The sequence below is a fragment of the Urocitellus parryii genome, chromosome 7, assembly GCF_045843805.1.
Source record: "Urocitellus parryii isolate mUroPar1 chromosome 7, mUroPar1.hap1, whole genome shotgun sequence".
NCBI lineage: Eukaryota > Metazoa > Chordata > Mammalia > Rodentia > Sciuridae > Urocitellus > Urocitellus parryii.
In genome coordinates this window covers 89,646,891-89,669,256 of record NC_135537.1, presented here as the reverse complement: position 1 = coordinate 89,669,256, position 22,366 = coordinate 89,646,891, and the positions used below count along the sequence as shown (strand labels likewise).

General features: G+C 46.0%; 1 pseudogene; it reads right to left on the bottom strand.

Annotated features, from left to right (window-relative positions):
- LOC113178057 (myelin protein zero-like protein 1) overlaps nt 1–22,366 on the bottom strand; it is a 41,224-nt pseudogene that overhangs the window by 5,766 nt on the left and 13,092 nt on the right.

Here is a 22,366-nt window from a genome sequence, read left to right as displayed (position 1 = left end):
TGTGTATGCCTAGTAAGTTTTGATGGGTGCCAGAAATGGAGAATTGTACAGTGTTGGCTATGGGGGTTTGTTGTATTCTTCTAGAGAGTGCTAGATTCCTTTTCCTTGTCTGGCGTGTCTGTTTCTGGTACTCTGTGGCCACCTCACACTGCACCAATATCTCCAAACCACTCCCCTCCTGCACTGCAGCAGCACCCTGCAGGGCTGCCAGCTGGTGGCCACAGGGCCTGGGCTCGTTGTCCTTTCTCCCGGATCACAGAGATGTACAAGCTACTCCCAAATGTCTTAAAGCTCTGTTTCTTCTCTTCCTTCCTAACATGCTTTCAGCAGGAGAGCCACACCCAGAGCCACTCTCAGTCCAAATAGGAGACTGAGGCACCGGACACAGAGAGAGAGGGAGAGGGAGAACAGGACCTGGCCAGGAGCCCATGCTGCCTTGCACCCCAGGTTTGACCGCATCCCAGTCACTTGGCAGCAGAGCACCATGTCTCACCACGGAGCGTGCCAGGGAGCAAGGGGCAGGCCTCACCCACAGGGTCTCTCAAGCACAGCCACCGTCTTTACTTCCTCTAAGCCTCTGTCCCACTAGCACCTCTGTGGGGCAGGCAGCTGGCCAGCTCAGCCAGCTCCGTGCCCTGAAGCACCACATGGTCCCAGACACCCAGGCAGCTGCCCGGCAAGGCCACAGCATGGCCAGATGGTGCTGCCCACAGCACCACAAGGCCACTCTGTGCCAGATTCCAACTGAAGTCACTTCTCCTGCGTCTCTGCAGTAGGTGGGAACTGAGCCCGACGATCATCCAGATAAAGCCTCCCATGTTTTTCTACAGAATCCATGAAAATCATTTTTGTTTTACTAAACCCCAGGAAGATGGCTTTTCCTGTGAGTTTCTTTTAGAGGACTTCAGTTCAGAACACAATTTGCTCGATTTTCCTTGAGCAATTCACTGAAGACTCTCTCAGCTGAGCAAGCCATTTCTTAATTCTACCTGGGCCACAGGAGTCACATTCTGAGCAAATAATGTGTTAGTGTTGTTGGGTGGAAACCTCAGCAGGGCAGTGTCCTCCACACACAGAGGCTGTGGTCTCTCGAGAGTGGACCTTGAGCACGCTCATGCTTTCTCTCTCTCTCTCTCTCTCTCTCTCTCTCTCTCTCTCTCTCTCTCTCTCTCTCTTTCTCTCTCTCAGCTCTACTTCCTTCCTGAAGCCAGAAGGGACAGAGACCAAAGTTTGGAGCTCGGTGCTGGGGAAGGACTGCTGTTGGCCATTACCTGGTGCGATCTGGAAGGCAGACTCTTTACCAGACCCTCTGTGTTGAAGGAGGACTTCCATGGAGCCTGCTTAACTGGAGACAAACTCTCTGATGTGTTGCAGCTGATGTAATGGCAATTTGAAGAACAAATGTAAAAAAGAAAATTAAAAATTAAAATGAATGAAAACAAACACAGAGGGCTTGGGATGTAGCTCAAGGGGTAGCGCGCTCGCCTGGCATGCGTGCAGCCCGGGTTCGATCCTCAGCACCACATACAAACAAAGATGTTGTGCCCACCGAAAACTAAAAAATAAACATTAAAATTCTCTCTCTCTCTCTCTACCTCTCTCTTTCAAAAAAAAAAAAGGAAGAAAGAAAACAAACACAGAACGGTGAGTGAGGCCAGACACAGCGTATGTATGTGAACAGACAGCAAACAGTGGGCACCCGAGGGTCACCCGCCTTGAAGATGGTTTTCCACCTGATACTCGTTCTCTTAAGTGGTGGATCTATTGCAGAAATCTGTGTGGTGCCACCCCTTCATCCCCATTTCAAATGAAAACAGGGGGTTCTGATCACAACACAGTCTGGGCTGCTTTTTAAACCCTACTTTGGGACAAAGGTCCAAAGGAGTGAGCTTATACCTTAATGCAATCTGCTTTTGTTATCGTCAAAAGCAAACGTCTTCTGAACGTATTTAAAAACTACATCCAGAGTGAGTCTTGGCTTTTCTTCCCCCATCCTCTGGTTCCCCATATTCTGTTTCACCACTGGTAACACAACCACACCAAAAGCAACAGAAAAAGACAAACAGCGGACAAAGAGACCACCCAAGAAGTCATGAGGGTGGGAAGTGTGGAGTGCCACTAGGCAGGTGAACTCTCCCGGTGAGAGGGCTTCAGCAGCAAGGCTACAGAGAGGGAACAGGAGCTCCTGGAAGGGGTCATCAGCGGTCCCTAAGGGATGTGTCATCAGCACAGCTTAAGTCCTTTTTTTTAATATTCATTCTTAAGTATTAGGTGGACACAATACTTTACAATTATGTGGTACTGAGGATCGAACCCAGTGCCTCGGGCATGCTAGGTGAGTGTGCTGCCACTGAGCCACAACCCAGCCCCACAGCTTAAATCCTTTAGGGCAGTGTTCTGAAAACTTTGGAGTTCGGGGAGGAGTACATTTAAAGTGTCAGTGCTCAGACTAAAGCACACCACAGACACTGCGTCCATTGGGATGGGAGGCTGCCTGGCTGAGCCAAGGTCGTGTAATTACCCTGACACGAAGAAGGCTCAGTGACCGATGATAAAACTCATGTATGAAGAAAGAAAACAAAGACTCGTCCGTGCACACAAGCGTGCACACGCACACGTGCGCACGCATTTCCCATGAGAGCACACACAGCCACAAGAACCAACTTCATCTGGATGTTGTGTGCAGCTGCCTGACATACTTGTGGACAGACCTCGAGGACTGCTGGTTAGCGGAGCAAGCTGGTTAGTGGCCACAGAGAGACGGCTGAATGGACACGGAACGTGAACAGCAACAGGCATTGTGATTTGTTACCACTTGTCTACTGGAGAGGAGGAGCCCAGCCTGCCACAGTCCCAAACGTCTTCTACGTCAGCTCTCCTTAGGAGTGGGGGAGAGGCAGCTGACCAGCACACCAAGGGATGGAGGCAGGGGAGGGAAAAAACAGAGTGAGAAGAGCAGCACTCGTGATGCCATGCAGGGTCCTAAAGAAAGTCTCTCTGCCTTTATTAGCCCCAAGGCAAGAGCTGGTATGCCACCACCTGGATTAGTCCTGTGCTGAGACCAACCTTCTGCCTGCTCAGGAAAACTCTCGCCATGCAAGCAAACCAAGCCAGCCCCAGAGAAGCATTCCACGCGGGCCGCGCGAGAACCGGAGCACTCAAGCCCATCCACTCGTGGCACTCCTAAGCTCCACGCCAGCAGTCCGCAGACGAGGATCCACTGTCAACCAGCAAGAGAGTGCACAGCACGCAGTGCTCGGCCAGCCCTGCAGGACATCCCGCACCTGCAGCACTGTGCCTGTGACACGGCCCCAGTCCCCACGCAAGCTCTACGTAGCTTATGTGGGTTAGCTCTCCAGCCCAGGCAGGAAAGGCAAGGTCCTGCAATCAGACACACTGCACTTAAAGGAGTCCTGTGAGAAGTCACAAACAGAAAATTTTTTCCTTGCTGGTAGATTAAAATATATATATATATATTTATTTATTTTTTAGTTTTCAGGTGGACAGAAAATCCTTATTTTATTTTTATGTGGTGCAGAGAATCGAACCCAGTGCCTCACGCATGCTAGGCGAGCATGCTACCACTGAGCCACATCTCCAGCCCTTGCTGGTAGATTTTATTGTCAACTCTTACTGCCCCAGTTTGGGGTAGGGAGGGAAATTACTAAAAGGAGAAGCCCCACATCATCACACCAGGCTAGGACCATTAGGACTTCCTGACCAGAGTTTTGTATCGACCCAATGAGAAAGAAGACTCTTGTTAGGTTAATGCTAAGAAATTAAACTCAGGTAGGGCAAGTGAAGTCTGCAGCTTCAGAATCCCAAACGCAGAGTGGACCATCCCAAACAGTGCAGCCCACCCTGTCCAAAAGGGACCTGCAGAGCAGGGGCCAGCCTCCTGTCCACAGCTGGGAGGCACTGACTGGAGAAGGCCAGTTAGGGTGCAGAGGCAATGCAGGTCACTCTTCACAAGCTCTCTCCACACACATGCAAACCCTGCCTTGTCTCTCCACCTCCCGAATCAGAGTCTCTTACCCAGTGTAATCCTGCTTAGAGTTCCTCCTTCGGTACAGGACGACCAGGATCATGCTGACCCACAACCACAGCACTGACTATGCCCACCACCACCCAGACCGGGAACAGCGGCAGACTCTCTGGAGAGAGAAGACCACAGCGGTGAGGACACTGCAGGGAGGAAGGCAGCTCCCTACACAGATGGGCCCAGCCCACGAGCCAGGCACCACCTTCCCTGTCCACTAAGCTGTCACCCAGCCAGACACCGGTACCCAACTGAGGACACAACGCAAACATTGGCTATAAAGAACCAACTACAGAACTGAGCACTTCTGATCCCTGGTCCTAAAACCAAAGCAAGACTGAGAGGTGGACTTTATCATTCTACTCAAAGTAGACATGAGTTTCCTGCTTATTCTCAAAAAAAAGGGGGGGGGGAAATGTTTGTACTGCTTTTAGAAATGTCAAATTTTTGTTCCTAGAAGACATCAGAACAGCATTGATTTTCTTCTTTCCCACTGTCCTCTACAACTAGCCACCATCAATTCAGGTTCTGTACAATCAACACTGAAAAGCCAATATCCCTAGGATCAGGTCCACAGGCTCCTGATTGGGGAATCAGTGACACAGCCAGACAACAGGCAGTTCCCAGCAGCCAGGGCTGGGGAGGGGTGGGCCACAGGTCCACAGACACAGGCAGCACAGCTGTCTGGCTAAAGCCCTCCCTCCAAACACAACTGACAGGTCACTCTTTTTCCTAGTGGAGCCTGGGATAGAGGATGGCCACCACCGTGGAGACGCTGAAGGGCCAAGTACCTTTCTCCACCACGTACAGCCTGATGTGCCCAGGCTGGACAATGATGTCCGGAGGGTTCTTGACATCGCAGATGTAGATGCCATTGTGAATGAACTGCATGTTTTCTATGTTGATGGACGCATCTTTCTTGTCCAGGTCTCCAGCCCAGCTGATTCTGTCCTTAAATGGGGGGGGGGTAGTTGCCCAGGTACACTTGTCCCTGGGAGTAGTGGAAGAACTGCAATTGGAGCAAGAGCACAGTGAGCCACACTCAGTGACAGAATCCCTGGAGCCTGGATGGGCCGTGGTGGGGCTCAGCAGTAGTGCGTGCCTGGCATGCATGAGGCCCTGGTTTGATCCCCTTCACCACACATAAGACTCCACATGGAAGAAATGCCATGCCCACAACAGGTCTCAGACGTGGAACCCAAGCCAGAGGTGCCTGCCTCTGGAGGCTGAGCTCCAGTCCCATCCTCCAGCGTCCTCATGCTCTCCTCAGACCTGCTTTTAGCAGTGAACTTTCTCAAAGACCTTCAGACCCAGCACCATGGGAAGAGGACCGTCCCGGTGCTCAGATCTAAGCCAAGCAGCTGTGCAGGGACAACCTGCAACTCCTGCATACCAAGTGTGCGTCAGCCACTCCCAAAAGCCCTGCCTCTCATGAAGGCTCCTAACGCGCCTAGCAGTCTGTCCACATGTCCCATCCACCCATCACTGCAGCCAGACCAGGGACAGTGCCTGGATCTAGCTGGCCAGACTCAGCTGCCCACCATCTTAATAAGCAAGCCAAGGATGTAAAAAGGAAAAGCGAATTTATCTGCCTGTCCCACAGATTTGGTTCTTTCTCACTGCAACAAAAGCCAGTGACACCCACATGGAGATTCGCCAGGCTGTGCTGGCCAGAGAACATCAAGTTGAGCTTCCCTGGCACCAGGCAGGCCAGAGGGTACTTTTCCCATTTTCATTCTCGGCATGAGGCAATCTGGGATGCAGAAAAGCCCTTCCCAGCCCACTTTCCTCCAAATCTCCACCTCTGCCAGCTTCTCCTTCTTACTACTGACTGACTTCCTGTTTCCCTGAGAAACCAAACACCGGGAAGGGAACCTCTCACACCCCCAAGCCACCTCTGCCCCCACAGCATCTGCCCACAGGTCCTGCCTTCCCGCCGCGGGCAAGCGGGTAGTCTCTGCAGAGCCACCTGCAGCTCCTCTGCCCTGCCACCCGAGGATGCCGATCCGGCAATTCTCCCTCTTGCCCCTGACCTTTCCTTTGGCTGTGAAATCACCACTGCCAGCCATTTAAGTGCCACATTCACACTCAATCCCAGTTTTAAGGGCAAAGCTCAACCCTGCAGCTGTGGCCCTTTTGTCCTCTATTTACAAATCTTAAAAGAACTGGGTGCCCTGCTCACCGTGTCCAGTCTCCCATTTTCTCCTGAATGTGGATATTCAGCCTTCACCTCCAAGACCACACTGGCGACTACAATGGCGCTGTCCTTCTCAGGGGCTGCCGCGACCTCCAGGTTGTTAGATTAGGATTCGTTCTCAGCTCGTCTTACAGACCTACTTCTGGATCCCACTCCCCCTTGGCTCTATTCCTATCCTATTGCTGCTCCTTCCCTGCTCTCCCTGACCTCTTCTGTCCCTGTCATTGCCTGAGCACTAGTCAACACTGCTCTGCTCATTCACCCAGGCTCAGACTCCGAGCAGCTCCACATGCCAAGCACACGCTTCGCCCCTTACCAGTGTCACTTGGCTGCCTCAAACTCAGCTACTGAGTCCCGCCCCTCAACGTACCTTCCCACCCTCTTCTCCCTCAGCACATGGCAACCAGCCTTCTGGGGGCTGGGACCCTTCCCTGACTCCTCCTGCTCACCACGGCCTCCAAAGCTGTGGGCAAAACAGATGATCTCTACTGAGACCCATGACTAGAGCACAAAGCTCCCTGCCCCACCAAGTCGTGGTCTTGCTCGTAGACTGCTGCAGAGCCTTACCCACTGGGCACACTGGTATCTTACCCACTGGACATGGTGGTCCACTGGGCCAGAGGAATGAACAGCATCTGTTAGAGATGCTCTCCTGTGTGGGAAAGAGAAACTGCACACAGGTTTCCCCCTCAGCCTGCATTCCATGCAGCTCAAGCAAGGGACGATTTCACTGGTTTCTTAAACAATTAGTAATGGTGCACTTTGTCCAGCCCCACCCCCACCTTCTTAAGTGACTGAGAGTATTACGGAAATACATAGTAAAAGTATTGTGGATTCAGGCAGCTCTCCTCAGAGCCATAAAAGGGAGGTTTTACAGGCTAATTAAAATGGTGAAAATGCAAACATAAAGAACACTGAGATATACAGAAAGTACTGTTCTAGTCTACATTCCATGTCACTGAAGACTGGAACGCCAGTCTGAATAAGAACAGATTCTTTTCAAACCTAGGATTTGTAATTATGGCACAGTGGCCAAGAAGGCTGTGACATGATTACAGCCTTGGCCCAGAACCTCACAGAGAGAAGAAGCAAGCTTCCTGCTGACTTCTGGGAAAACCAACAGCCTAGGGAATGAAGTGAAATGAGAATTGATGGCCAGCTCTAGGTCCTCATTACACATAAGCCCCCGTATGTAGGAGCCCCTGTGTGGTGACGTGGGTGGGCCTTCTTTCTCCCTGGGCCTTCTCCCAGGAGCAGAAGTCTGCTGAGTCATACCAGAGTTTAAAAAGTAGGAACGAAATCAGAACCAAAAGGACCCTTCCCTTAGCGTTGTCCAGAGAACAGGGCTTCTAACATGCACCTCACCACTAAAAGGCAGCATGTAGTCAAAAGTGACAGTGCCGCTCAAGCCTGGACCCAGCCCAACCAACGACACTTACAAAGCCATCTGAGGAAGCAGTCAACAGGTCCTCAGGGCCAGCTGGCCAGGGTCATCCCTCCCATGACCGACTGACATTCAGAGCTTGATGTTCCTACACGGTAGATGGAGACACAGGACATTTGAGAAAGAAAAAAGAATGAAGAAAAGACAGAATATAAAACAATGCCCATCATAACAAAGACAAAAGCAAATTTGGGAATGGTTCACCCAAGAGGCTATTTCCTGAGGCGGCCCATTGCAACATTCTGAATTATTAAAGTAACACAAAAGCAACGGTGGCACCCAGCTCCCCGCCAGATTGAGCTTCCTCCGAGTGATTCCAGCTCTCTCACCGTGAAGTCACTGGAAATGTACTGAGCAGCATCGCTATGAAGAAATCACTGGGGCAGTCGAGGCTGGCCTGGCGCCCAGCTGGCCGGTCACTTCGTGGCAGCATCCACCTGTAGCATGCGGGTTTGTAAGATCCTTATCTTTATAACAGGTCCTGCTACTTCCTTGAAACTGAAAGAGGGTTTTGTTTGAAAAATTGTTTGAAGCACTTTGATGTAGTCAGGATATCTCCCTGAGCCACTGAGCAACTGTGGCCTGTCTCTGTTCTCTCACTATGCTGTGACAGTCTGACACTGCGACACCTCCTAACAAGCACAGATGTGGCCTCTTAAAAGACACTAAAAGAGCGGAGTGAGGAATGCACTGAGCACAGAGCTGGAGGAATGGCTCCCCGGGCCAGTGCAGGCCGGTGTGAGGGACCAGCCCGGCAGGCTCAATTCCCAGGTGGGGAGGGAGTGCCCCGGGCTCACTTCACATCCACCCTGGAAGTGGGTCTCTCTCATGTGTACATTCACTTTAGGATAAAAACTTTTTAAAAGAGAAGGAAGACTGTAGTAAGGTGATGAGGAAACTCCCTTTAAATTCCAGAACATCCCAGGGAAAGCATGGAATCCGGCAGCCATGCTCCTCAGAGCTGGGCCACCCTGGGGCTGATGCAGGCTCCTCTCTGCTATTTCCAGCTCCCCAGGTGAATGGCACAAAGTAGGGGAAGCAACAAAAACACACTCCATCCCATGAGCCCTACATATTAATAAACCAGCTTTTCACTGTCAGGAACACACTCCGCTCCACTCTGTCTGAAATTATGCTGTAGGCCCAATCTCCAAGCGACTTCCTCCATCATCTACCCTGAGCCCCCCCCCCACATCCTGTCCTCCCCTGTTGGCTCACACTCTGCTGGAAGGACCAATGTCTGTGTCCATCAGAATGCAGGGACGGTGTCCCATTCACCAGTGTGTACACCCTTATTGCTAAATGAACACTGGACTTTTGCAATGTTTTCAACAAATATCTGTCTGAATTTTGGGAAAAGTGAATAAAAAAATTAAGGAGAATAAAAACTATCAAATAGCTCAGATAAGCTCAGCCCTAAGATAAGCTGCCGCCCCTGAGTGGCTCCAGCCAGTGCCAGCATCACAGCATTCTCAGAAATGCAGCTGTGGGTCCAGGGAGGCACAGATGGTGCTCTCAGGGGACTCCCAAAGGGGAGTTCCCGCCTGCAATCTCACAGACAGGGTCACCACGCCAGGCCAATTCCTTCCCCATGATCTATGGCCAGCGGGCCACGTCCCCAGCCTCAAAGACCTTTCTGTTTCTGAAATGAGCAATGTCCAAAAGGTCCTGAATCGGGCCAGTCATGGACTAATCAAGGTCCCTTCAAGCCCTGGTGTTCCTTCCTGGCCTTCGACATCTGCTCTGCTCTCTCTGGTGACTGATCCCCTTTCCTCAATCAGCCATTCATTCTTCCCACACAAGCTAGGACTCAGCCTCAGCCCCTGGGTCCTGACAGCCCAGTGGGGACAAACACCTCCAGTGCAGCTGCAGCGGCTGGGTCCTGGCCCCGACTGGGGGGCTGTTACGTGGGGTGGGACTGTGTGGAAGACTAGAGTCCACACACCAGTGCCAGAGTCACTGGTGGCGCGACCCGACATTCTGCACCAAGTACCTGAACATTTTCTCATCATAGCAGATGAAAATAAGACACTTGGGGTACAAAGTCAGACAATTTTACTTCTAATAAACTGTAGCAGTCTGTCTTACCATCCGTGTCGAGTGCTCTGGGGCTTGTCTGATAGGTGACACATACTCCTACTTCACACTTCCCAGGGATCGAGGGACTTAAAGACTCCTCAAGCAGAGAACCACTGCTGCACCTTCAACCTATGTCCCTGAGCTCACAGATGGTGGTTCACAGTGTGTTAGAGAGCTCAATACAAAACACCACCGCAGGGACAGAACAAGAGACTGAAGGACACCTGGGCTGACAGCAACAGGATTATGCCTCACCCCAAAATACGGCCCAAAAGAGAGGAAAAACCTTCAAACTGAAACCACTGAAAAGTAATGAGCCATTCTATGTGAGACCCCATAATGGCAGAGGCATCGCGACACCATGGACCACATCCATGAAACACACAGCAGCAAGCGTGACCCCCATGGGGACACCACATTCTCTGGGAGGCCTTGGGCAGGAAACTATGGGTCACCTCTGTGCCTTCCTCTCAATTTTGTTGTAAACTTTAAACTTCTCTAGAAGATAAAGTCTATTACAAAGATTACTACTGTTGGGTCCCACTGCCACCTCTCCCCACTCTGACTTAATTGGTATGGGGTGTGGCCCTGGCATTTGGACCATTTAAAGGCCCTGGGGTGATTCGAAACACAGGACCACCCTCCAGCACACCAGTGAGATGTGGGGACCCGAAGCTCCTGCACAAGACCGCGCCTGGTGAGCAGGACAGGCTTGGACCTGAACTTCTCGAAGACCAAAGCAGTGCACTATGACCTTCTGAATCAGTAACTGTTTACCAGAGAACTAACAAAACCCTGCCATTTCACAACCGCACTGGCATGCAGAGTTAGCCCAATGGCCACAGATAGGCTGGTGGCATCCTCCCCACACAGGGAGTGACTCAAATGGAGCTGGTCCGTTGCTGGGTTATCCTTGGGCAGGCTCTGGGTAAACCCCAGCTTACTGCTAACCTGTCTGTACCTGTTTCTTATTTAAACCCAGGTGAAAAGCTCTTGCATGCCTCCCAGAGCCCATAGTCTTCGGCCGGCACCAACAAGCCCCCAGTGTGTGCTCCTCTGGCCGCATGACGCTGGTTTTCACCCATCCCGAGGCCAGGCCTGCCTCTGGGACCCTCTGCCTGCCTGCCTGCTGAAGCCCCCAGCGGCCACCCCTTTGCCTCAGTACTCAGCACTCCCTGCGCACACCATGGCTACCGTCCACTGAAGCAAACTCCCTTTAGTTACCAGCTCCACAGTTAACCCTAACTCCTGTGGGACCCCCATCTCCAGGCAGGAGCCTGACTCAGTCTCTGTGCCCCAACAGCAGCTGCGAATGATCAGACAGCTGTCAAACATTTAAAACAGATGACAGGCAGATATGAGGATCCCTATAACGTGAAGCTTCAGTTAATGAAACAGAAGCACGTATGTATGTTTTACTACAATAAACAATTTGCCCTCAAATGAATCCCAGTGAAGTGCTCCTTCACTCCCAGGGAAATCTAGTAAAGGCATCCAAACTGATCAGCACCAATTTCTCACTGCCAGAAAGGGCTCCAAGTGTAAACACTCACACTTAGACATGAATTTAAAAACGAAGAATGAAAACATCTGTCCTCCATCCTGTTGTGAGAAGGCTTCACCAGAACAAAAAGGATAATGAATGGGGGTGTGGTACATGCCTCTAATCCTAGCAACTGGGGAGGCTGAGGCAGGAGGCTCACAACTCCGAGGCCAGCTTCAGCAATTGAGCGAGACCCTGTCTCAAAATTAAAAATAATAATAATAATTTTTAAAAAAAGGGCTGGGAATGTTGCTCAGTGGTAAAGTATCCCTGGATTCCATCCTCAATACCAAAAAAAGGTTAAAAAAAAGAAGTCAATAAAACACCTCTTTATTGAATAGCTAATAAATACTGGGTTCTATGGGGATGCAGCCTCATTAGCTACCACACATGGACACACACATGGGAACATGTACTGAAAAGTGCTGTGTGTTTGCTGTGTGCAGGGTCTAGTCAAATGCAGAATACCGGAAAACGGCCTGTGGGAGAGAGGTTATGGACCTCCTGGTCTGTATCTGACATGTCATTTATACCACTGTTTTCCTGTGTAAGTCCCTCCTGCATCATCTCCCCTACAGTACCAAACAGACCATGTGCAGTTGAAGTCACATTCAATGGAGAGGTCAGGTTCCCTTTATGGAGATGCCCTTGATTTTATCTGTAATGTGGACAGAATCAAGACAAACTGGAAGGGCACTTTGCAGAAAGAGAAAAACATAAGTTGGTGTTTAAAAGCAAATTATGTAGGTTAATTTGACTGAAGAGATAAAAGTTCTTAAGTTGAAGGGGAAGGCTTAGAATGGATGAAGAGTTGGAACTGAAACACCGCTGGGGATTTTTAGGTGGGCAACACAGTAAAAGTGGAGTCTTTGGTTGAGATTGGCAGATACACAGAGAAAGGAGGAAAAGAAGAGGCACGTGGAATCAATCTTTTCTAAAAGCATTTTTGTTTATTACACCCTTGATAGTAGACAAATACAAAAGTGGTGGGAGTAACTCATCTATCAAAGACAACAGAACTCACAAAATCACACCGCATGAGTCGTGAGTCTGAGTCCACCTTAGATATAGGATGTTTTGAAAAGAAAGCGTCACAAAGGCCTGAAGTCTTTAACATAGTGAGTACTAAGGAATTCCACCTGATAGTTATCAAATGCTATATAAGTTACATTTTTCAACACCACAATCATTTTGATGGGAATCTTGCTGAGGAGTTTTGCTTTCTTCTGTCTTCATAAAAAGGTGATCCAGTGTGAGTACAATGTTTGGGGAGAAACAAAACATTTACATAGTTTCAAAACGTTCCCCACAAGATAGTCAGGAATTCCAAAAGAGAAAAAACAGTTCTTTCAGTGAAGAACGGGACAAGCAGCAGCATAGTTCTGCAGATCATAATACCCAGGACTCACCCACCCAGGACTCACCCACCCAGGACTCACCATGTGGCCTCCTGCCAGTGCGGAAGACCCACCGAGCATCCACACCCGCCCAGCATCCACCTACCACATAATAGTCAATGAAAAATTCTAAAGACAAGGAGGAAGCATCGCAGACTAAGGGTGAGGAAAGAGCTGGGGAGTGGGGACTGGAGGAGGAGGCACGTGCTCGGGACTTGCTGCTGCCCTAAAGGGCACAGCAACCTGAGCTGAGCGGCATGTTAGTCAACACCATGCTCCAGGATCATTTCCTGACTCCCATCATGACCCTGTGGTTACAAAGACCATGTACTTAGGGTCCAGGAAGAACACGGCTCCTTTGCTCCTGAGCCAGGAGAAAGGGGAGAGAGGGAGGGAGAGACTGAGCCAGTAGGAAAAATGTTAATCTGCAGATCCAAGTGAAGCACAGATGGTATTCTTTGCACTCTTTCAAGACTTGTCTGTAAGTCTGAAATTAAATTGAAATCAAAAATAAGAAAAATAATGCAGTTTTTCCATTTAACCTTTACTTGGTAACCTGGAACTTATGTGGCCACCGGGAACATACTGTAACCTAGTGATGCCTTCTGGGGCAGCTTGGCTCTGCAAGGCTGAGAGAGCCTTAAACTTTGTGGAAATGCTTTTAATTTTCTTACTCTCTGCAGCATTGGATCAGGTCAGCTGTGCTGTTCAGCAGCCCCTGAGGCACCTCTGTAAGTTTCACTTTTTAAATTTGTCTGTTATTTATTTTTTTTAGTCAGGCACAGTGGTGCACACCTGTAACTCCAGAAACTCAGACAGCAGAGGTAAGATTACAAGTTCAAGGCCAGCCTGGGCAGCTCAGCAAGACCCTGTCTCAAAATAAAAAATAAGAAAGCTGGGAATGTAGCTCAGTGGTAAAGCACCCCTGGGTTCAATCCCCAGTATCACAAAATAAATAAGTAAGTAAAACATTTTTAAAAAGTGTATTTTATTTTATTTTTTTGATGAGGTCTGGCTAAATTGCTTAGGCTGGCCCCAAACTTGCCATCTTCCAGCCTCAGCCACCTAAGCAGCTGGGATTACAGGTGTGTACCACACAGACATCCTAAGTAAATTCTCTAATCTACTGCAGGTTTGGAATCAAATTCAGTGCATGTTCATTTTACAAATGAAACAACTCTAGCCCAGAAAGGTTAATTTACTGAACACAAATAGGATTTGAATAATTCCAAAGTTCTTTTTTATGTTATCATGCTAATATGACCAGTGCATAAAATAAGAGCTCATAGTCTCTCAGTGAAGAACTGTTAGCAGTAGCAGGGGCTTGGGGGTGACTTCATCAGTGATCTCAGCTTCCCACTGGCCTGTTCTGTTTACTTTCTCCTGGTCAGATAAGTTTCTGCAGATCAGTCCAACTTTGGCCCATTTCAGGATTTCCCCTTAACCGACCTCTTAACAGAAACCTGGGTTTCATAATCTCTGGGTATTTAGGGCCTACCCTGTGGCTGGAGGTATTGATCCAAGTTGAGATTGCTATCACTTGATTTACACACAACTAGGCCAGTGCAGGGTCAGTCATCTGGAACCAGATCAGTGAGGACCACAGCCCTGCAGGGACCTGCTTCCCCTAGAGGTAAGTCCCAGGTACTTTCAGATAACTGATGTCCTGCCCCCTGACTCCCCAGGATTCTTCAAAGAAAAGAAGCCTCTTGAATTCCTCAGGGCCATTCTCCAGAGGGCTGGGGCTTACCAAAGGCCTCTGGATGGGAGAACTGTCTACAACAACCATCTGTCTATAACAACCAAGTCTGCCAAATGGTTTAAACTGTATTTTGAGGAGGTTATTATGGAATAAATAAATATTAATATTTATTTTTTAGTTGAAGTTGAACACAATTCCTTTACTTTATTTATTTATATGTGGTATTGAGGATCAAACTCAGGACCTCGCACGTGCTAAGCAAGCACTCTGTTGCTGAGCCACAACCCCAGCCCCATGGAATAACTTTTCACACAACGTTGACATTTTGAAATAATTTTCAAAAACCCAAATATTTACAAAAATTTTCAGCAACAGGGGCTGCTCAAGCAACTTTTTTTTTGCGGGGGGGAGTACCAGGAATTGAACCCAGGGACGTTTAACCACTGAGCCATATCCCCAGCCTCACCCATTTTTAAAAAATATATATTTTATTCTAGTGACTGAATCTTACTGAGATTCTAAGGGCCTCACTAAGTGGCTGAGGCTGGCTCTGAACTCCTGAACCTCCTTCCTCAACCTCCTTCCTCAGCCTCCCAAACCACAGGGATTACAGGTGTGTGCTACCTCGCCCAGCCTGTTTAAGAAATTTAAGGGTATATGCCCTCAAGAGAATACCACATCACCCAAAGAAGGAAGAAGGAATCAGGAAGTTTAGTGGAGGCATGGAATGATCTCCAAGGCATATTATTAAGTGAAAAAAGCAAACTGTAGACACCAAATAAGGTACCAAAACAAAACTATATTAAACAAAACAAGAATTAACTCCAATGGATCATAGAAAACTAGAGGTTTATTCTCAGACCTAGGAAGAGCTAAGCTGAAGTTCTGGAATTTATATTGTTGTTCTGAATTTGTGATACTGCTTCCCCTATGTTTTAAAAGCTCAGGAGTCATGAGGAGCATTGAGTTAAATCCAGCATCAGCAACTTAATGAGGCCCTAAGAAACTCAAAGGGACCCTGTATCCATATAAAAATATTTAAAAAGGGCTGGGGATGTGATTCAGTGGCTGAACACCCCTGGGTTGAATTCCTGGTACCAAAAAGAAAACAAAACACACACACACCAAAAAAAAAAAAAACCCTCCATAACAAGCTCTAAAAGTACAATTTCTCTTGTGCATGGAAACAACAAATGAAGTTGGGGTTCTCTTCAGATAATTATTCCAGTCTTCACCACACAATGTGGGAACATGCTGGACTCATGGCACATGGATGCCCACAAAGGGCTTTAGAGACAAGCTGAAAACACCATACAAATATGGAACAAAATACCCAGGTTTTGAACTGCTGATCTAAGCTTCACTAGACTAGTAAGGGTGGGGGATGGAGGTTTATCTGCCACAGAGACCATCTGAGGAGTCCTGTGAAGATGGCCTTAGGCCTGAGCTTACACAACTCTATTTTAAAAGTTCTAGTTTCAAACCTGCAGTCTCACCAGGCACACACACATAGAGCACTTCAGTATGGCCTCAAACAAGTTATTTCCCCTCAACCTGATAAAATAGAGTGAAGCCTATATCAGGATCTCCTAGCCTGATAAGAGAGAAAGGCAAAAATATCAGGGTGGAGACCACCAGACAGGATGTTTCTGACCCCAGGGTAAATGATAATGAGAAACCTGGTAGTAGCTGAAGAAGATTGCAAGGGGGGTCAAAAAGCCCAAAATTTTATGTAAATAATACAGCTAATGAACAGGGATTCAGCCAGACAAAAAAAGATGCACTTGAGCTGGAGAGCCCGATAGCAGTATTGTAAAGTAACAAAGTATATCTTAAGTATACAGACTACATAATTATAAATGTTACATATCATGTATTCTACATGTGTATGTGTACACATGTGAAAATATATTAAACTTAGTTATAAAAGCTATATGTGAATGTATAGTTTTAGCCCCGATTCTTATTTTGGCAAAATATTAAGAATTAAATCATAAAGTTTTGCCTAGTCTTCTGTAAATGAATAAGGTAAGCAAGGATGTGAACATGTAAGAAACTGCTAATGATAGCCAAGAATAGGGTGACGAGGGTGCAGGGTGCATCAGGGGAAGTGTCTGGAGAGGGTTGTAAATGGCAGCTGGGACCACACTGGGAGGCACTGCTCCTATCCAGGCTGCAGATGTGTTTGGGACCTGGAGACTGAATGTCAGCAGAGGAGGGTCAGCTAGTTGTGAATTTTTAGATTGGATGAGTGAGTAGAAATAATTTTATTTACCTAGAAATGTGAGTAAAGGAAATAACTCAGGAAAGAGCATGAAAAATAGTCAGAATTCATGGAAGAAGAGCTACTCCAACCCTGAGCTGATGCTGGAATTTGTTGATTTAAGCAGTGAAGGAATCCAAAGATACCCTTCTCCACCCTGATACACAGAGCTTCTGCCGTTATCTGTGTTAAGCTGCAGTTTTAGTTCCTGGTTCTTGTTGTCTTACCACATTTAATGGCAACCAGACAGGGAGAGTTGGCAAGAGCTGCTCGGGTCAGGCAGGCAGGATTTGAGGTTGGGTGGATATTACTACACAACAAGTCTTTCATAAACTCTGGGTTCCTTCTGTGGTACATCTCAATTTAGGAAATTTCTCTTCTCCCTGGATCACACAGTTGCTGCACTTGAGGAATTTGATTTCTCCTCCCTTAGTTACACATTTTGTCACTGCACTTAAGGAATTTGAGTTCCTTCCCATCAGTTTGAATCACTCTTTGACAATCCTGGACTTTTTTGTAAACACACTCCATCTCACTTCTATTATTTTTGTCTTGTGTACACAAGTCTAGTGTTTTCTCCAGGTTCACTTTTTTCCTGTTGTGTTATTTCTTTTTTCAACATCCTGGCTGACTTTTTTCAGTATGAGCCTGGTGAAGAAAAGGAATTTTGGTTTTAGTTTTCTATTGATGATTGATTAGCTTTACCTCACTGGCTTATGGCTACTCATTCATTTACTATAGGACAGGGCTGAAATGAACTCACTTTTATTGACTTTCCTTCCCATAACATTTTTTTTATTGTTGGTAGTTCAAAACATTACACAGTTCTTAATATGTCATATTTCACAGTTTGATTCAAGTGGGTTATGAACTCGCATTTTTACCCCGTATACAGATTGCTGTATCACATCAGTTACACTTCCATTGATTTACATATTGCCATTCTAGTGTCTGATGTATTCTGCTGTCTATCCTATTCTCTACTATTCCCCCTCCCCTCCCCTCCCCTCTTCTCTCTCTACCCCCTCTACTGTAAATCATTTCTTCCACTTGTATTATTCTTCTCTTACCCCTCCTTTCCTCTTATATGTAATTTTGTATAACCCTGAGGATCAACTTCCATTTTCATGCAAATGTGGCATTTATACACAATGGAGTATTACTCTGCATTAAGAAACGACAAACTCAAAGAATTTGGAGGGAAATGGATGGCATTAGAGCAGATTATGCTAAGTGAAGCTAGCCAATCCTTAAAAAACAAATGCCAAATGACTTCATTGATATAAGGGGAGCAACTAAGGACAGGGTAGGGGTGAAGAGCTAGAGAAGAAGATTAACATTAAGAAGGGAAATCCCATAACATTTTGACTCTTAGTTTGTCCCAGGTGACCTGCCAACATATCCATCGGTTCTCCCATCAAGTCAGGATCTTACGTTTATTGTACTTTATTCAAATAACCTTATTCATTTGTTTATGCAACGTGTACCTGTTGAACTAGTTCTGGCTGTATGCCAGCCACCAGGACAAACACAAAGAACTGGGCAGCCAAGGCCAGTCCCTTTAAGGGCTCACAGTGTAAGTGAGAACATAAATGAGCATTCACAAGTGTGATCAAAGTAGCTGAAGACAGAGTGGAGATATGGGATTAAGATGGAGAGATCCTTTCTAATCAGAAAGAGAGCCTTTAAAGGGGACTTACACCAAACCTAAACAAACAAACAAACAACAACAACAACAACAACAAAAAGGAATTACTTGTGAAAGAAAAACGGAAGAATGTTCTAGAAAAAGAAAACATCACCTTAGAGTGCCTGGATATTGGAGAGAACAGGACTTTTTAAAAACATTCTATTTAGCTGGTGAAGAGATATTGAAGTAAAAGAAGTACAGAGAAGTGAGGCTGTGACCAGATCTAGGACATGTTGAGCCATCTTAAAATTTTGGACTCTCTCCTATGGACACTCAAAAGCCTCTGAAAAGCTTTAAATGAGGATATGCCCTGATAATATTTGCATTTTAAGAATTTTAATCTGATTCCTAATAATGAAAATGAAATGAACAAATTTTTATTTTATATTTACCTCAGTAATAACTGTGAATTCTTTACATAAATTGTCCTACTTAATCCTCACAACTGTATTGGTTTCCTAGGGCTGCTACAACAAATTACCATAAAATGAGTACCTTAAAATAAAAGAAATTTAGTCTGACAATTCTGGAGCCTAGAAAGCTGAAATCAGCAGATCATGCGCCTCCTGCAGACTCCAGTATACAGTGTGTCCCTGCCTTGTCCTTGTTTCTGGTGGTTGCCGGCAATCTTGGCACTCTTTGCCTTGTAGGTACATTATTCCAGTCTCTGCTTTATCTTTACATAACATTTTCCTGAGTGTCACATCATCTTCTCTGTTACCATCTTTGCAGCAAATTTCCCTCTTACAAAGACATCAGTCATTGGATTAGGGCTACCCTCATCCAGTATAATTTCATCTTAATTTATTTCATCTGAAAAGATGCTATTTTCAAGTAATGTCCCATTTAAGGTCCTGGGGAGACATAAATTTTGAAGTCACCATTTAACCTGTTACAGTAAACTTCAGAGGTCCACCCCGTTGAAAGATGGTGACACAGGCACTGTGAAGTTAAGAAATACATTCAAGATCAACGGCCAACATGCAGCAGAGCTGGATTGGCAAGGAAGCCATTTAGGCAACTACTGCAGGACATGGTGGTGGTAGTGGCAGGAAAGATGAAAACATGTGAGTGGTTCCCATAAATATTGTTAGAGTACAATTAATAACATTTGTTAATAATTTTGATGGGAAGGATCAGTGAGTAGAGTGGAGTCAAGAAAATATCAGCTTTCTGACCTGAAAATTATAACTTTTTTAGCAAGAGAGATACTGATCAGGGGACTGGAGGTGTAGCTAGTGGCCAAGTGTTTGCCTAGAACATTGAGGCACTGGGTTTCTATCCTCAGCCCCACATAAAAATAAGTAAAATAAAAGGTACTGTGCCCATCTAAAGCTAATAAAAAATTAAGAAAAAAAGAGTACTGGACAAAAGACAGTTTGAAAAGAAAGGGAAAAATTGAGGAAAGATGCATCCATGGAACATCTACTTGGAAATAGATAAAATGATGTACTACTCAAAAGAAGAGTCTTGACTAAACTATCAGAAAACTGATGAATTATCCATTCATTATACATGAAATATTTATCAGTGCCTACCATGTATCAGTTACTATTAGAGGCATCAAGGACACATCTGTGAACAGATGGACAAAGTTCCTACTCTCAAGGAAATGCATTTTTTATAGGATGGGTTGACAATAAACAAAATATGTAGCACAATTCCTATCTGAAATCAATGCTGAGTAGACAATACAAAGGGGTGTTATGAAAGGGATTGGTAGAGATTACCTTCTTCAGTTTGGATGGTAAGAACAGATTTCTCTGAGGAGACACCAAGTAAACTAAGGCCTCCATATGAAGAGGAGCTAACCTCATGGATGTCAATGTACAAAAACCCAGAGGCAGGCATGACCTGGAAATTTGTATGGTCAGAAAAAAAGGTCATGCTGGGCATGATGGCACATGCCTGTAATCCCAGTGACAGAGGAGCCTGAAGAAGGAGGATGGAAAAGTTTGAGACCAGTCTCAGCAACTTAGCAAGGCACCATCTCAATAAAAATGAAAAAGGTTTGGGGATCTATCTCAGTAGTAAAACTCACCTGGGTTCAAACTCTGGTAACAAAAAAATAAAAACAAGAAAAACGTCAGTGGAGCTGGAGTACAGGGAATCAAGGGAGTGGGGAAAGTAGCACAGGATGCAGCTGGCATGGCATGGAAGCCTTGAGTGGTGTGTGTGTGTGTGTGTGTGTGTGTGTGTGTGTGTGTGTGTGTCTTTGTGAGAGATATCTTCCAAAGACGCACACGCAGACAAGCATACAAACACACAATTTTGTTTCATTTAAAGTTTTTTAAAAAATTGTTTTATTTATGAAAGATATTCCCTAGGGAGACAGAACAGAATGAGAAAAACAAATGCCTCTGGCCCTGGTCTGCGGTTACTTAAGTCTCATGGAAAAGAGGGAGTCAGACCAGAAACACTTTCATGTCTGTTTCTCCCATTATAATGGAAGCCATTTACTGGTGGCCAAGCAGTGTCTTGTGCAGAATTCTGTTTAACAATTTGTTTTCAAATAGATGAAGGACACTAGTAAAATCAGACCCCAATTTGTGATATTTTTCACCAACAGCCTCAAGGTTTTATTTTTTGCCAAGGCTACAGTATTTGCTATGTGATGACTGTTGTTGTTGCTTTTTCTCCACAAAAGGAATATAGGATAGTTTCCTAACCCTTAACTTGGAAATAGTGACTGTGTGACTACTGTGGCCAGTGACACAGGTTGAAGGGACAGTCCAGTATGCAGGCATTGCATGCCTCCTTTTTACACATGTGCACTTTCTGCTGCCACCAGGAGAAGGACATGATGAGCTAGGCATCCAGGAGGATGAGAGATGGGTGGAAGGCAAGAATTCCAGCTGTGGTCTTCCAGCCAAGCAGAGCCCCCTGCTGACCTGCAGGCATGAAAGCAAGTCAGCATAGATCAGTTTAAATCAGCCTAGTCGGCCCACAAGCACGGAAACTGCAGAAATTGATTGGTGTTACAGCCATTGAGTTTGAGGATATTTTGGAACACAGCAATAGGTCACTGATTCACCAAACTTTGAAGGGGATGACCTAGTTGAACAAACTGGGATAGTGAGGAAATGATGGGCAGGTCAGGACAGGGCATGACGGAGCAGTTAATCATTCCAACATTAAAGTACACAATACGTCCGTCATAAAGGCTCTAAGAATCCAGTAGAATCTGGTAGAAATATTCACAAGTTTAGCTTAAAAAGGAACAGGTTTTTGAGACATGATTCATTTTACTCCCTGTATAAAGGTCTTCAAATTGACCCAAAGTATAGCGTGAAATGATAAAGCTTTTTTTACATAAGAGCTTTGCTTGAGGTTTAAGAATCATGATTTATAGTGACACACAATTTCATAATAAATGTTGCATTGAGTTATTAAAATTATTTAGCATCTTATACATATTGAAAATGATTTACTGAAGGGAAAAATGTCAAAGCATATGTTGAAAGCAAATAAGAATTGCTAATTTGTATTTTTAAATGTTGAAAAAAAATGTATTGATACCAAAATCAAAAGAACATGTAAAGATCATGAAAAATACATTAAATAAATAGAAAAGCCTCCAGCATTAGGATTGTGCAAAGTTGAACTTCACCTTTACCTAACTAGTTCAGGTGGCCTTGAGAATTCATCAAGCCCTACAGGGAGTATGATTGACAGCTCAAGCTGCTAGCTTTGAGATCCATTACTTTGATGGGACTGAAGCCATGCCTTTCTAGGCTGACCTGCCCAGTGACTGAGTGTAATGGCAGAGACACTAGGCTGACCTATTTACTGGAGTCACGAAACTCTTGGTCAGTAATTTTGGCTCAAAGTCTCTGGAAAATTTTGTCCAGATTTCCTTAGATGACAGGGAATCCAGGATTCTCTTGCCCAGTCTTCTCTCTTACTCCTTCATTTTGGGCCAGATCTGCACTATGTTCTTATCCCTTCAATCCCAAAGTTCTCTAGCTCCCTACCCATTTTTGACCACATAGGTGTTTCCTCTAATTTAATT